Source organism: Vulpes lagopus, chromosome 11 (genome assembly GCF_018345385.1).
Source record: "Vulpes lagopus strain Blue_001 chromosome 11, ASM1834538v1, whole genome shotgun sequence".
NCBI lineage: Eukaryota > Metazoa > Chordata > Mammalia > Carnivora > Canidae > Vulpes > Vulpes lagopus.
In genome coordinates this window covers 66,886,931-66,899,084 of record NC_054834.1, presented here as the reverse complement: position 1 = coordinate 66,899,084, position 12,154 = coordinate 66,886,931, and the positions used below count along the sequence as shown (strand labels likewise).

Below are 12,154 nucleotides of genomic sequence, written 5' to 3'. Positions count from 1 at the left end.
CTTACCTCTCTCCTTCCAACCTCACTCCCACTTCTCACCTGAGCCTTATTTTCAAAAATAAGTTTTTTAAATAGCCACTTGAAAAAAAGTAAACTTCAAGACAGTATTATGGTATAATTCTATTTATTTTTGAAATGGATATAGTATATATTTAATGCACAGGAAAATTTAAAAGTAGAATGGAACGACTTTCATTTTCTACTTTATACATATCTATATGCCTAGAATTATTCAGATGAACTGCCTTTGTAATGTTTCTTTTTTTAAAAAAAGACATTTCTCATCAAACCCTCTAAAATGTTGATAGTTACATAATAATTAAAACAGCAAATGTAAAATATTTGCACTTACTAAGAAAATGTATAAAATAACCTACCATGCTCAAGCGCCCAAATTCCAACCTTAAGAAGTTATCAGTCCCCACTCCATGCTAGGCACTATGCTTCACAACTAACATACAATAATGAACAAGATAGGCACTATCCCAAATACCTTCGTTTACGTTCCATTTCAATGCTCACTATTTCCAAAATATTCAATCTAACCCAACCAAAACCAATATGAAACATTCTCAAAATCATACATTATAGCTGTGACCATTTTAGTAAATTGAAAATTTTTTTAGTAATTCATTTTCTAGGTTTCTAGAGGAATTACATAGTTTAGTACAATACTATGGACACTTGAGAGGCTCTGGAATCAAACGTGGGCTTAAATTCAGGTTGTAGCATTTGCCACACCTATGTGATCCCAGGGAGGCCTACATTTCCTCATCTATAAAATGGGGGTAGGATATTAAAAGTAAATCCTCAGAATATTGCTGGGAGGATTACATTTAAATGAGATCCTACATGTAAAAAAGCTTAGCACTATATATAGTAAGCACTCAGTAAATGTTACATTACTATTATCGTTATTGTTATTAAAATAACAACCCGAGTACAAGAACTGTTCATAATTTGCCAAACCTTTAGTCTTATATCAATGCCACTTCTCCAAGAACAAATACACATATTTGTGGAAGTTTGTATATTAACACATAAAAGTAGTTTTCAACATAAAAGCCCATAATTAAAAGTTTTTATTATCATAACACCCTAGTACATTTATGATATTTATATATATTACATATATATACACATAGACACAAATGCATCAGTGCATATTGTCACTAACTATGCTGTAAACATGTTAAGAACTTGTCTGTTATCCATGGGCAGGGGGTATTCAGATCACCAAGTATGATTCTAACTCATATTATTTAAATTTTTTAGATATTAACATTGTTAACACAATATAGACAAATATCATAAAGTTCAGGCATCTATTAGTGATTACAAACTCAATTTATATATACTACTTTAGTCTATGAAGTATATTCATCAGTATTATCTCTCCCAGTCCTTTTAAACAGCATTGTGAAGCAGGCTTTTACCATTATACCCCCCCCCTTTTTTTTTTTCCATTATCCCCATCTTAATGCTGCAAAAACTAAAGTCCAGCAAGGCTGAATTTCCCAAGAGAATACAGGTAGTGACAGGACTGGTCTTAGGGCCAAGTCCTCTGACACCATCACAATTGTTTCATTTCCATTGTCCTGGGACATTTCATTACAAAAAAAAAAAAAGACAGAAAACTGTGCTCGATACTTTAGGTATATTAGAGGATTCTATAGGGATTACCATGGCTGCCCAGTTTTACTCTCCTTATTTCCAACTTTAGTGTTTCAAGAGTTACACATGTGTAATTATATAATGCCTATAAGGAGAATTCCTCCAAATCTGATCTTTCCAGCATTGGCCAATTAACACTAGAGACGATTTTACCCCTTCTACTTAGCCCTCTGTATTTAACTTCTTTGTAACCACTGAATTTATTTTATTTTAATGTTAGGTCTTAAAAAGTCAAGTTAATATAAGATAAATAAAGCCACTCATAATGTGGCAGCATTATCAGATCAGATCTCACAAATTTCTGACACATCTAAAGAATCTATTTAATGCCTAATACACAAATATTAACAAATTTCAATTCATATATATAAGAGAAAAAAAGGTTAGTATTATTACAGTGGGTTGGTTTGTTGTGAGAACAAATACTTAAATAATCACTACTAAAGGCAGGATTCTCTTAAATAAACACAGCAGCCATCAGCAATATTATTCCAGGAACTCTACACAAGGAAAAAAGCTGGAATAAGATAACAGGCAAGCAGGTAAGAAGGACACTGTCTTGATTCTGTATACCCTCAAACTAAGGCACATACATCACAACTTATGCTTACATTTTTCAATATTCCCAGATGTCCCTTTTCCTTCTCAAAAAGCTAAAAGAGACCAGCCATGAGATAAAAATATCCTATAAGTTCAAGAGCCTAAAAGAAGTTAAGAGTGTCCTAAAAGAGAAAAATAATGTAAAGACTTAAGATTTTTTTGAAGCTAACATTTTAAGTACAACCTATAGACCTGAAACTATTTTCTTTCTGGGGCTGCTCACTGACCTCCAATACATCAATTCTCTTAACACCGTGAACTGTAGTGATAGACTGGTTCATGCTTCTAAACAAAACAGAATCTTTCCAAGGTTACATACACTGTGACATGAGGAACATTTTTGCAGCATCTCATTTTCATTAATCAACTAGTTTGCGTACTTTACCAGTGCGAATATTATGAACAAACAAATTTTCAATATCTTTTGAACTTTCCAAAGTCAACCAAGGGCTGTGGTATAGCAACAGAAAGTACTGAATAGAGAGGGCAGAATTCTGGTCAAAATTCTGCTGTTGGTGGGTAGTATCTAACTTCAGGCATATATCATTCAGGGAGAAACTGAGGTGCAAAGACATCTTATATACAGCAAAAAATTCTAAGGAACTGCCACATCATGATCTTAAGCCAAAAATTTCAAGGTCTTGTCAGAACAGGCTGGGCTTCTGATCAAATAATAATGCAAAAGGAGAGGAAAAATGTGAAGCATGCTATTTATTTAATGACAGGAACCACCATTACTACTGCTGCTGCTAATTCTAAACATTTACTGAGGCTTTATTATGTGCCAGGCACCGTGCTAAGTACTTTCACAGATTTCGACATTTAATCCCTGCAACAACATTCTGACATTCATTAATAAAGTATCAGAACTTTAAAGAACAGAAACAGAAATTTAAATTTTACAAATGAAAATATAAACAAATTATTAAAGAAACCTTACCTCTCCCTCTACCTTTCTTTTTTTTTTTCCCCTCTACCTTTCAGATGACATCTTTGAGTATTAAATTTACACTGAAACTACATCTACTTTCAGGAATCTGTCTTCCGGGATCCCTGGGTGGCTAAGCGGTTTGGCGCCTGCCTTTGGCCCAGGGCGCGATCCTGGAGACCCAGGATCGAATCCCACGTCGGGCTCCCGGTGCATGGAGCCTGCTTCTCCCTCTGCCTCTCTCTCTCTCTCTCTCTCTCTCTCTCTCTCTCTCTCTCTGTGTGTGTGACTATCATAAATAAATAAAAATTAAAAAAAAAAACTATTAAAAGGAATCTGTCTTCCATTTAAAAAATACTAAGATTCAAGATTTTGACAATTATTACAAAATAATTTTTTAAAAACCTTTAAACTTAAATATGGGCACTGAGTAACTGGCCCCATTCAAAGAAAAGAGAATAGCACATATATCAGGCCCTACAATAATAAGCTCCTAATGCCCATATTGGCAATCTATATGCTATAATTATAAAGTGATCTATAGCAGCACAGACAAAAAAAACTTACAATTGCTAAGTTTTAAATATATAAACACAAACATATATACACATGTATCAGTTACTTTACATGTAAATCTTATAGTAGCTGATAAAAAAAAAACTATTCCAAGGTAAACTAAAACACTAGGGTGTTTCTGAAGACTCACTTTAGAATACCAGCACCATGATAATCATAATATTATCAATCAAATTTTACTTAGCAGAAAGTTCTTAGAGGCTTGGGAAGCTGTTTGTATAAAATGGAGTAGACAAGAGGAAAGGGTTGTGTGTGCTGTTTAAATCAACTACAGGTCCCAGCATGCAACGCTCTAATCCGGAGTTAAGCAAAAGCCCGAAATGCATCCTGGGAATTGTAGTAAGTAAACCACTTCACCCTATCACAGCAAGTTTTAAGAAAGTCTGAACTATCTAAGCACAATTTGACTAGATCTTATTATCGGGGCCTAGTAAAATTCAGATCGAATCTATTTGCTCTCTGCTCTGGCAATTTCCTTAGCACATATTGGAAAAAGTATCAATGAATATTTACATCAACATTTTCACGTCAGAAAAACCTGACACAGGATAAGTATATAAAAGAAATGCTTAAAAAGCAAAAAGTTTTATAAAATTTTAAAATTACTTTTTAAAACATCATTTTTAGAGCCATTTATTTAAAGTTTGGTTGGATCAGTTTCAAAGCTCCCTATTCCCTTCCCCAAGAAAGTTTTAATTGTTTTACCAGATTTTCTCTTGACAGTCTTTCAAGTTATATTTTATAAATAATTTTTCTTCCTGGAAATTTTCATACAAAAACATTTCCCATACTCTAATAATGTCTACTAGGAAAAATATTCTTGTATTTTTACACACATAACACCATCACACACACAAAAACAGTAATACTTAAGTTTCTCTTTTGTCAAGTCCTTACTCAATATTTATGCCCTCTACTCCTAACCCCTCATTTCTCTCTCTCTCTCTCACACACACACACATACACGTTGCCAGAAAGAAGACGTAGAAAAAAATAGAAATGAGATCCATTTCTCTCCTCCATTGACCTCCTCTAAAAACAAAGAGATTTTTTTAAACTATCAATAACATGTCCAAATAGATAACTTTGAGCTGTTATTTATGTATATACAGTTTCTACACACACCCCTACTTCTGCAAGACTAAGGAAGGAGGCTGGGAAAGAACTAAGTGCAATCTGCATCAGGAGGCCTAACACAGGTGGTGGGTTATTTTCAGGCAACAGCACCTTCACAAACATGCTGTGGAATACAGTCCAAGAAATTCCTAACAAGGAAAGATAAGCTGGCACACAAATTTAACACAATCCAGCTAAAAATCACCTGCAACACATGTTACTACATTTCACCATAAAAGTGACAGGCTACTACAGGATCTGAAGCTTCATCAATACAACATACTGTCCATAAGGCCAGATAGCAGTTGCCATGGTTACTATCACCCACTTTTATCAGGAAATTATTGTCATTACTCTGAAGTTTTTGGTACTTACTTAAAATCTGGGGAAAAAAACAATCTAGGGTCTGACTGTTAATTGAGTGAAAGAATCAACTACTATTTGATTTGTAAGCATGCTGCTTAAGAGATGCACATGGTTAACAATACTTGGATCTGCAGCAGAAAAAAATCAATTCCTTTCTGCTGCTCCTTCTCTTCAAGTACTGACAGTTTGTATTCTCAATGCAGCCAAAACAATAAAACAAAACCCATCTTTTTGGCTTCTGTGTTTAAGTTATTTTTTGTCCCCTAGGCCTACAAACAGAGTCAAAATAAAGCCTAGTTCACCAACCTGTTAGGCCCCATCCCCTTCCTATCTTCGTATGACTGGTTCACTTTTTTGTCTATTTAAAAAAGCAGAAAACATTTCTATACATGATTCCAAAATATAGATCGGAATAGTTTCCTTCAACAGAGACCTGCGCACTATTTTTTTTTTTTTTAAACGGGGGAGGCCTTGCAATGTATTGGAAGGAGAGAAGCGGAGGGGTATTCAAACTGCTGCCACACAAGTTTCTAGTGTGAGAAAGTTGCTATAGAAAACCCAAAGGTTGACTGAATCTCACATATTATCTCTAAATGTGGTGGAAGAGTTCACCACCACCCCAGTTTAACACTGAACTAATAGACAAGTAATATAAAAGTTATTCTTAAAAGTCTACGTCAACATTCTCACAAAAGAGAACTCCAGAAATTCAATGCACAAAAATTTTACGAAAGCCTACAAAATAACACAGCCACATACACATACAAACAAGAAAACATATGCTATTTAAAAAGTAATTATATACAATAAACTTAAAGCAGTGTTAGCATATTACTGTCTTAAAAAAATCTTAAAGCAGCAAAAATACACACCTGGTAAAGTTAAACTGATCAAAATATATTGCTGTGCTCTTAAAAAATACTTAGGGCCTACAAAAAAGCCACGTACAAAAGTTCCTGAGAAGTCAACAAAAATTGTGAATATTTCCCAGCACAAAGTAACATGAAGATTCAAACATATTTCAAGAAATCAGGTCCAAATACAGAAATAAAGGAATTCTGTCAAAGGTTAGAGCCCTAAAACTTTAATCCCTTCCTTTTCTCCCTTGGAATAGCAATTAAATACAAAAGCTTTCAGCAATAAAATACCAAGAATACAAAACTTAAAGGCACATTACTATAACCTTAACTTCCGTATTTCCTCAAAAAACAAAACAATACAAAACAAAAAACCTTAGTATTCAATGTCTGAAGGATGAAAAAGTTAATACTACCCTAAGAGGTTTCATTTTTATTTAAACAGTTAAATGTTTTTCTCACTTCACACAGAAATAAGTTTCTATATTTAATTTCTAATTAAAGGGGCTATTTCATAAAGAGCATTAGCTTCTAAAATATTAAGATACTAAACCTTTTGATATGCTCATAAACACAGGGTCTCCCAATTAACTATATTTTATTTTGTTTTAGTCCAAATTTGTGAGCAGAGTCTATCAGAAAAGCCCCAAATCAAGGCTCTGAGTTTTAAACTTTTGCGTTATTTTCACACAAAAATGTTTCGGTGCACTCCTCTAGATTTGAGTAGTCATTTCCTCATGCATCCCTCTAAAAAAAAATAATAAAATGACATACACGTGTACCTAATACTAATACATACAGTTATACATCTTTTTCACTTTGAAACAAGCTTGAAAGCTTTAGTTAGTAAGAATTTTTCAGAAAGTTAACAGAATCACTCAAAACAATCAAAACCTTAACTGTGACATCTGTTACTCTGTGTGTTAATGAGAGTCTATAGAAGAATCCTGAAACTTAAATATTCACTAAAATCAGCTACTATCACATCAATGAAGAAATGAAAAAAAATTTTAATGGGGGATACACATTTCATAGGATCTACACACACACACACACACACACAAATTTTTTTTGAATTATGAGAAACTGCCTCCACAGCATTTTTTAAACAAAGCTTCAACACTGTAACAAAGAGCTTTTTGGTAACCACAATAGCATTTTAAAAAAAATTCATCACTTGTTGGGGGTACACTTGTAAGGTGCTCATTTCCAAAATGATGTGGAGAAAGTTAGTATTTTAAAGATAGAAATTTCTGTCCATGTATTTAGTTACCTATCTCAACATCTGCACAGCTTCTAACAATTTACAAAGAACCTTCACATGTATTATCTCAGTCTATCTTACTGAGAAAAAAGTATAGTATTATGCCTAGAAAACCGACAAAATTCAAAGCAGCTTCTTCAAATTTTCTACACATTCCTAAGTTTCTAAAACTTTGATATAAAACTTTACAAGCTACCACAGTAGCATGATATTCCCAGGGATAAATCAATTCACCTAACACTAATAGAGCTTCAAAGGGGCATGTGCTGTAAATGCTATGAAACTACTTTCATCTTTATGCAGTTATTGTTAAGTGTTACTAACAGACATATCAACAATGACCTGTACTCACAGGTACAACTTTACTTACAGTTCAAGAATCTCAGTCTTTGGAGACCAACTCAAATATATCAACCATACGTATTTATAAAGCTAAGTGCATAAGAATTTATCTATTAGGGTCACTGACCATAATTGTGAGGGAAAAAAACACAAGAAATTAAATTTTTTCACATACAGTATCTTCCTTTCCAAAGTCTCGTATCTCCATATCCTATCTGTCTTATATAGGGATGACACAAAACCTAAAGCCCCAAGTCATACCAACTTCTTTTGTTTATAGCCATTATGCATAATCTGTTCAACACCCCACTCACCAATACAAGATAACTCTTCATCAAAATAAAATAATTCTAACAGCACTCTGTGCCTAAGCGTAGCATTCTTAAACTATCCACAATAACAAATCTACTTCAGGTAAATACGGTAAGCAGGTAAAAAGCAATCAAAGATTTCAGTTTCAAATAGCAAATGTAATTTATTAATGAACTTTTAAATGAACTTACTCAAAATCTTTCTGGAACTTTAAGGCATTAATCCTGTTGCTTAGTCGAAGCTAATAGAGCTGTAATAAGTAGCAAGACCCTCAAAATTCAGAGATTTGCTTTATCTTGGTGTAGCACCTCCTGCTGGATAGCATTTAGAGTTCTTCATGTAAGCAGAAGAAGAGTATTTCTGAGGCAGCTCCTTCTGGATGATTGAATGGGAAAAAGGATGGACCCTTCAAAGCTAAAAGGAATAGGGCCCCATCCATCACTTATACCTCTTAAAAATAAAATCTGGCATAGGTAGGAATCTCTTTAATCTATTACTATTCTGCTTCCATAAGACCTGCCTGAGTCCAAAGTACAACATGCTTAAATAAAGCTTGCAAAATTATCTAAAAACTACTTTAAAAAGCCTTCAAAAGCACTCAAGCAAAAGACTTTATTACGGCCAGCCAAGCAATGCCAGTCATATTGCAAATACCATTATGTTAACAAAAGCAAAAGTCTAACATAAAGAAAAGCACCTGGAATATTTTTAACATATTAGTCAGAAGTTTGTGTTAGAGAATTTTCTGCACTATTACTATGCTCCTTTTAAGGATAGTTGTCTATCTACAGAAGTTTTAAGTATAGAAATTTTTTGATAAACAAGAGCAAACTGCACACAAAAATTTCCTCTTTGCCATCAAATATGTCCTGATATATTAAAATGTATTCTTCAGACATTTTAAATAGCCCCTAATTAGCTAGTTTTAAGCCCACAATGTAGATTCCATATACAAGTGAAGATAGAAAAAAATAGAAAGGAACTTACCAAAATCAAAATGAAAAATAGTATTTCCAGTAAAAATGTAGTAACAGTTTCCTACAATGCTGTGAAACCAAGTAAATCAAGAAACTTAAAAAAAAAAGGGGGGGGGGGCTACTCTTCAAAAACCAAAAGAAAAATTGACCTATTTATTTCTAGTGACCAAATGTGAGAAACACCAGATGTAAACAAACAACACAAACAGTGAAAAGTACACTTGGATGTCTTAGCCCCAATTTCAGGCCCTTTACCAGGCCTTCAAAGAAGCCAGAGATGTTGATGAGTATCTTCTCTCAAAGGAGATATTCCAGCTCCCTGCCCTAAAGAACCCCTATAAAGTATGCCTATGTAAAGGCTTCCTTCCTAGAGTGCACAGCTGCTTTAAAAAAAAAGAAAAAAAAAAACTTTCATCAACCCAAATTAATCTGATTCTAATATTCAGCTATCAATTATTAATACAGGAATGTTCTCTCTTTAACGTCCCAGCTTAAGCATCTACATTCCTGACACTTACTATTAACAAAAAATGCATAGCTCACACCCCAGCTATGGGGCAAATCTCTGAAATCCAAAAACACAGCCACAAAGTTCACTGTCAAGGCCAATGCTGAGGCCCACACACGCCCGGACCTTAACTCCCATTTGAAATTCTAGAAAGCCACACTTGCAGACATCATTTAAAAACAACACAATGTGGACGTGCAGGGTGAGATCCTCTACTTCAAGACCTAAACAAAGAATATTTCAACATATGCCCCGAATATGATGACACCAGATTCACCAATGAAAACAAAACCTGCCTGCCATTAGCAGTCATACCCTCATCTCAACAACTCAACTACTTAGAAATCACTCTCAGCACATCTGCACCCTACAACCGGCGTGTGGCCTTCTCCGGGGGTGCAAGCCACAGACAAAGTTGAAACGAGACATTCCTCCCCCCGGTGCCCAATCTCGGTATCAACCCCTCCCCTACCGGGGCCACCTTGCTGCTACCCACCATCGCGAACGTGGTCAGGGGAAAAAAAAGAAATCCTAACAGCACCGCTCAGCAGAATAAAGAGACCAAAGAGAGAGGATGACGAGAAGTGTTGGGAACTGCGTGCACGACGGGGCTGGACCAAACGGAAAGAGTCCCACTCCGCGCGCCCCTCCCCCCGGCGGGGGCGCGGGCGGGGGAGGGGCGGCCGCGGCCCCTCTCGGAGCGGCCTGCCGGCCTCGGCCCGCGCGGGGTCCCGGGGGCGCCCCGCGGCCGCGGGCGGCGGGGGCGAGTGCGGGAGGGCCGGCCCCGGGGTGAGGGGTGCAGGCAGACTCTCCGGAATAACAAGTTGCAGAAGAAGAAGAATAAGCGGAATTTCCCCAACGCTGCTCCGGCCACCCAAGACAAATGCACCAACACACACACACACACACACACACACACACACACTCGGGCCCGGCAGCGTCAGCAGCCGCAGCTTTTTTTTTTTTTTTAAACCAGATCCCTCAGTCACCAAACAAGATGGTTTTCAAAAAAAAAAAAAAAAAAAAAATTAATTAAATAATCATAATAAAAACTTCCCCCCGACAGCATCTCGGGGGGGGGGTAGGGGGCAGGGTGGTGAGGGAGCCGAGGCGACCATCCCCGGGCTGAGGGACAGCCGAGGGGGCGGACGAGGCTCCGCGCCCCCCGCCCCCGCCGGCGGCCCCCCTTCCCCGGCCCCCCGCCGGGACAATGTGACGCCCCCTCCCCGCCACCCCCGGCGCGCCGCCTCTGTCACCCGCTCCGGCCCTGCACTCAGCGCCCAGGCTCCCGAGGCTGCTCATAAACTTACTTCCAATTTATCCTGGGGAGGGGTGGAGGGCAGAGGGAAGGAAGGGGGAGACAAGGTTTTTCCATTGTCTTTTTTTTAGGGGGGGAGGAATAGGAAGGGCACGCAGGGGGGCGCCCCGAAGGGGAAGTTATAGCTCAAATCTCAAGTTAACTGAGGGGTCCTGACGAGAACACCCCCCCTTTCCCTCCTCCCTCCCACACACCCCTCCCCTCCCCCTCCCTCCCCCCCCCCCCCCACAACAAACTCCAAGCAGGCAGCCCCAGTTCCTCCCAGAGACAAACACCAGAGACAAGACAGGGAGACAGGGAGAGGGGGAGAGGGGGAAGGGGGGAGGGAGGGGAAATAGAGCTACTCAAGAAAAAAAGAGGAGAGTGAGGAGAAGAGAGAATGGAAAAGCTGGGATACTGCACCCTCCTGCTGCTGGCTGGTTGTCCCCCCTGGCAGCTGGAGGCAGGAACTCTGAGCAGGAGAAGCAGGAGGAGGAGGAGGAGGGAACTCTTCTTCATGGGGAGGGAGGGAAGAAGCTGGAGCTGCTGCTGCTGCTTCTGCTGCTGCTCTGGGCCTCTCGCACTTTTTAGATATTAGTGTGTTAAGATGGTAGGTTGTTCCCTTCTCCCTCCTCCTCCTCCTCCTCTCCTCTCCTCTCTCTCTCACTCACTCACTCACTCTCCCTCTCTCTCTCTCTCTCTGGGCTGTTTCTTTCCTCCTCTTCCCCAGGCAAGGGGGGGGTGGGGAGGAGGGGGTGGGGGGAGGAACTGGATCCTCCTCCTCCTCCAGGAGAGACACACACAGGCCCCGGGCCGGAATCGGGGTGGGGGGGAATCAGAGCAGCAGGAGAGAAACTGTGGGAGACAAACAAGCCCAACTCTTCATCCTCCTCCTCCTCCTCTCAGCAGCAGCAGCGAGCACCACCAGCCCATTCACCACCCGGCCCCGGGCCGCAGCACCTCCGCCGCCTCAGCCCGGGGATCCCTCCGCCCAGGCCCAGACACACTCGCCCGCGCGGGAGCCCGCCGCGCGGCCCCGCCGGCCCGCCGCCGCCGCCGCCGTGCGCGCCCCCGCCGCTCCCGAGAGCCGGGCGAGAGGGACTGGGGCTGGGAAAGCGGGGACGAGGGCGGGGGGGGGAGAGGAGGCGCCGGGGTAGAGGGGCACGGCGGGGAGGGAGGGGGCCGCCGGGCGGAGTTGTACGGCGGCCGGCCCGGGCCCCCTCGCCTCTCCCGGCGGCTCCCGGGCCGCGCGGGCCCCCCCCCGGGGGCGGCGGGGCGGCGGCGGGGGGGGCGGCGGGGGCCCGCGGCGGCGCTCGGGCGGGCGGACTACTTGACGTG

At 40.0% G+C, this 12,154-nt stretch overlaps 1 protein-coding gene across 16 annotated transcripts in view; it reads right to left on the bottom strand.

Annotated features, from left to right (window-relative positions):
• PHF21A (PHD finger protein 21A) overlaps window positions 1-11,913 on the bottom strand; it is a 194,033-nt gene extending 182,120 nt beyond the window's left edge. For 4 of the 16 annotated variants that reach the window (XM_041723292.1, XM_041723291.1, XM_041723300.1 and 1 more), the window contains exon 1: window positions 11,240-11,909. The gene's annotated coding sequence lies outside the window, so the exon portion shown is untranslated. Of the gene's footprint in view, window positions 1-8,225; window positions 8,935-9,021; window positions 9,076-10,015; window positions 11,220-11,239 lie in introns of those variants that run through there. The other 12 variants (XM_041723301.1, XM_041723308.1, XM_041723297.1 and 9 more) reach the window with 9 other exon arrangements.
• Between the last annotated feature and the right edge of the window lie 241 nt (window positions 11,914-12,154).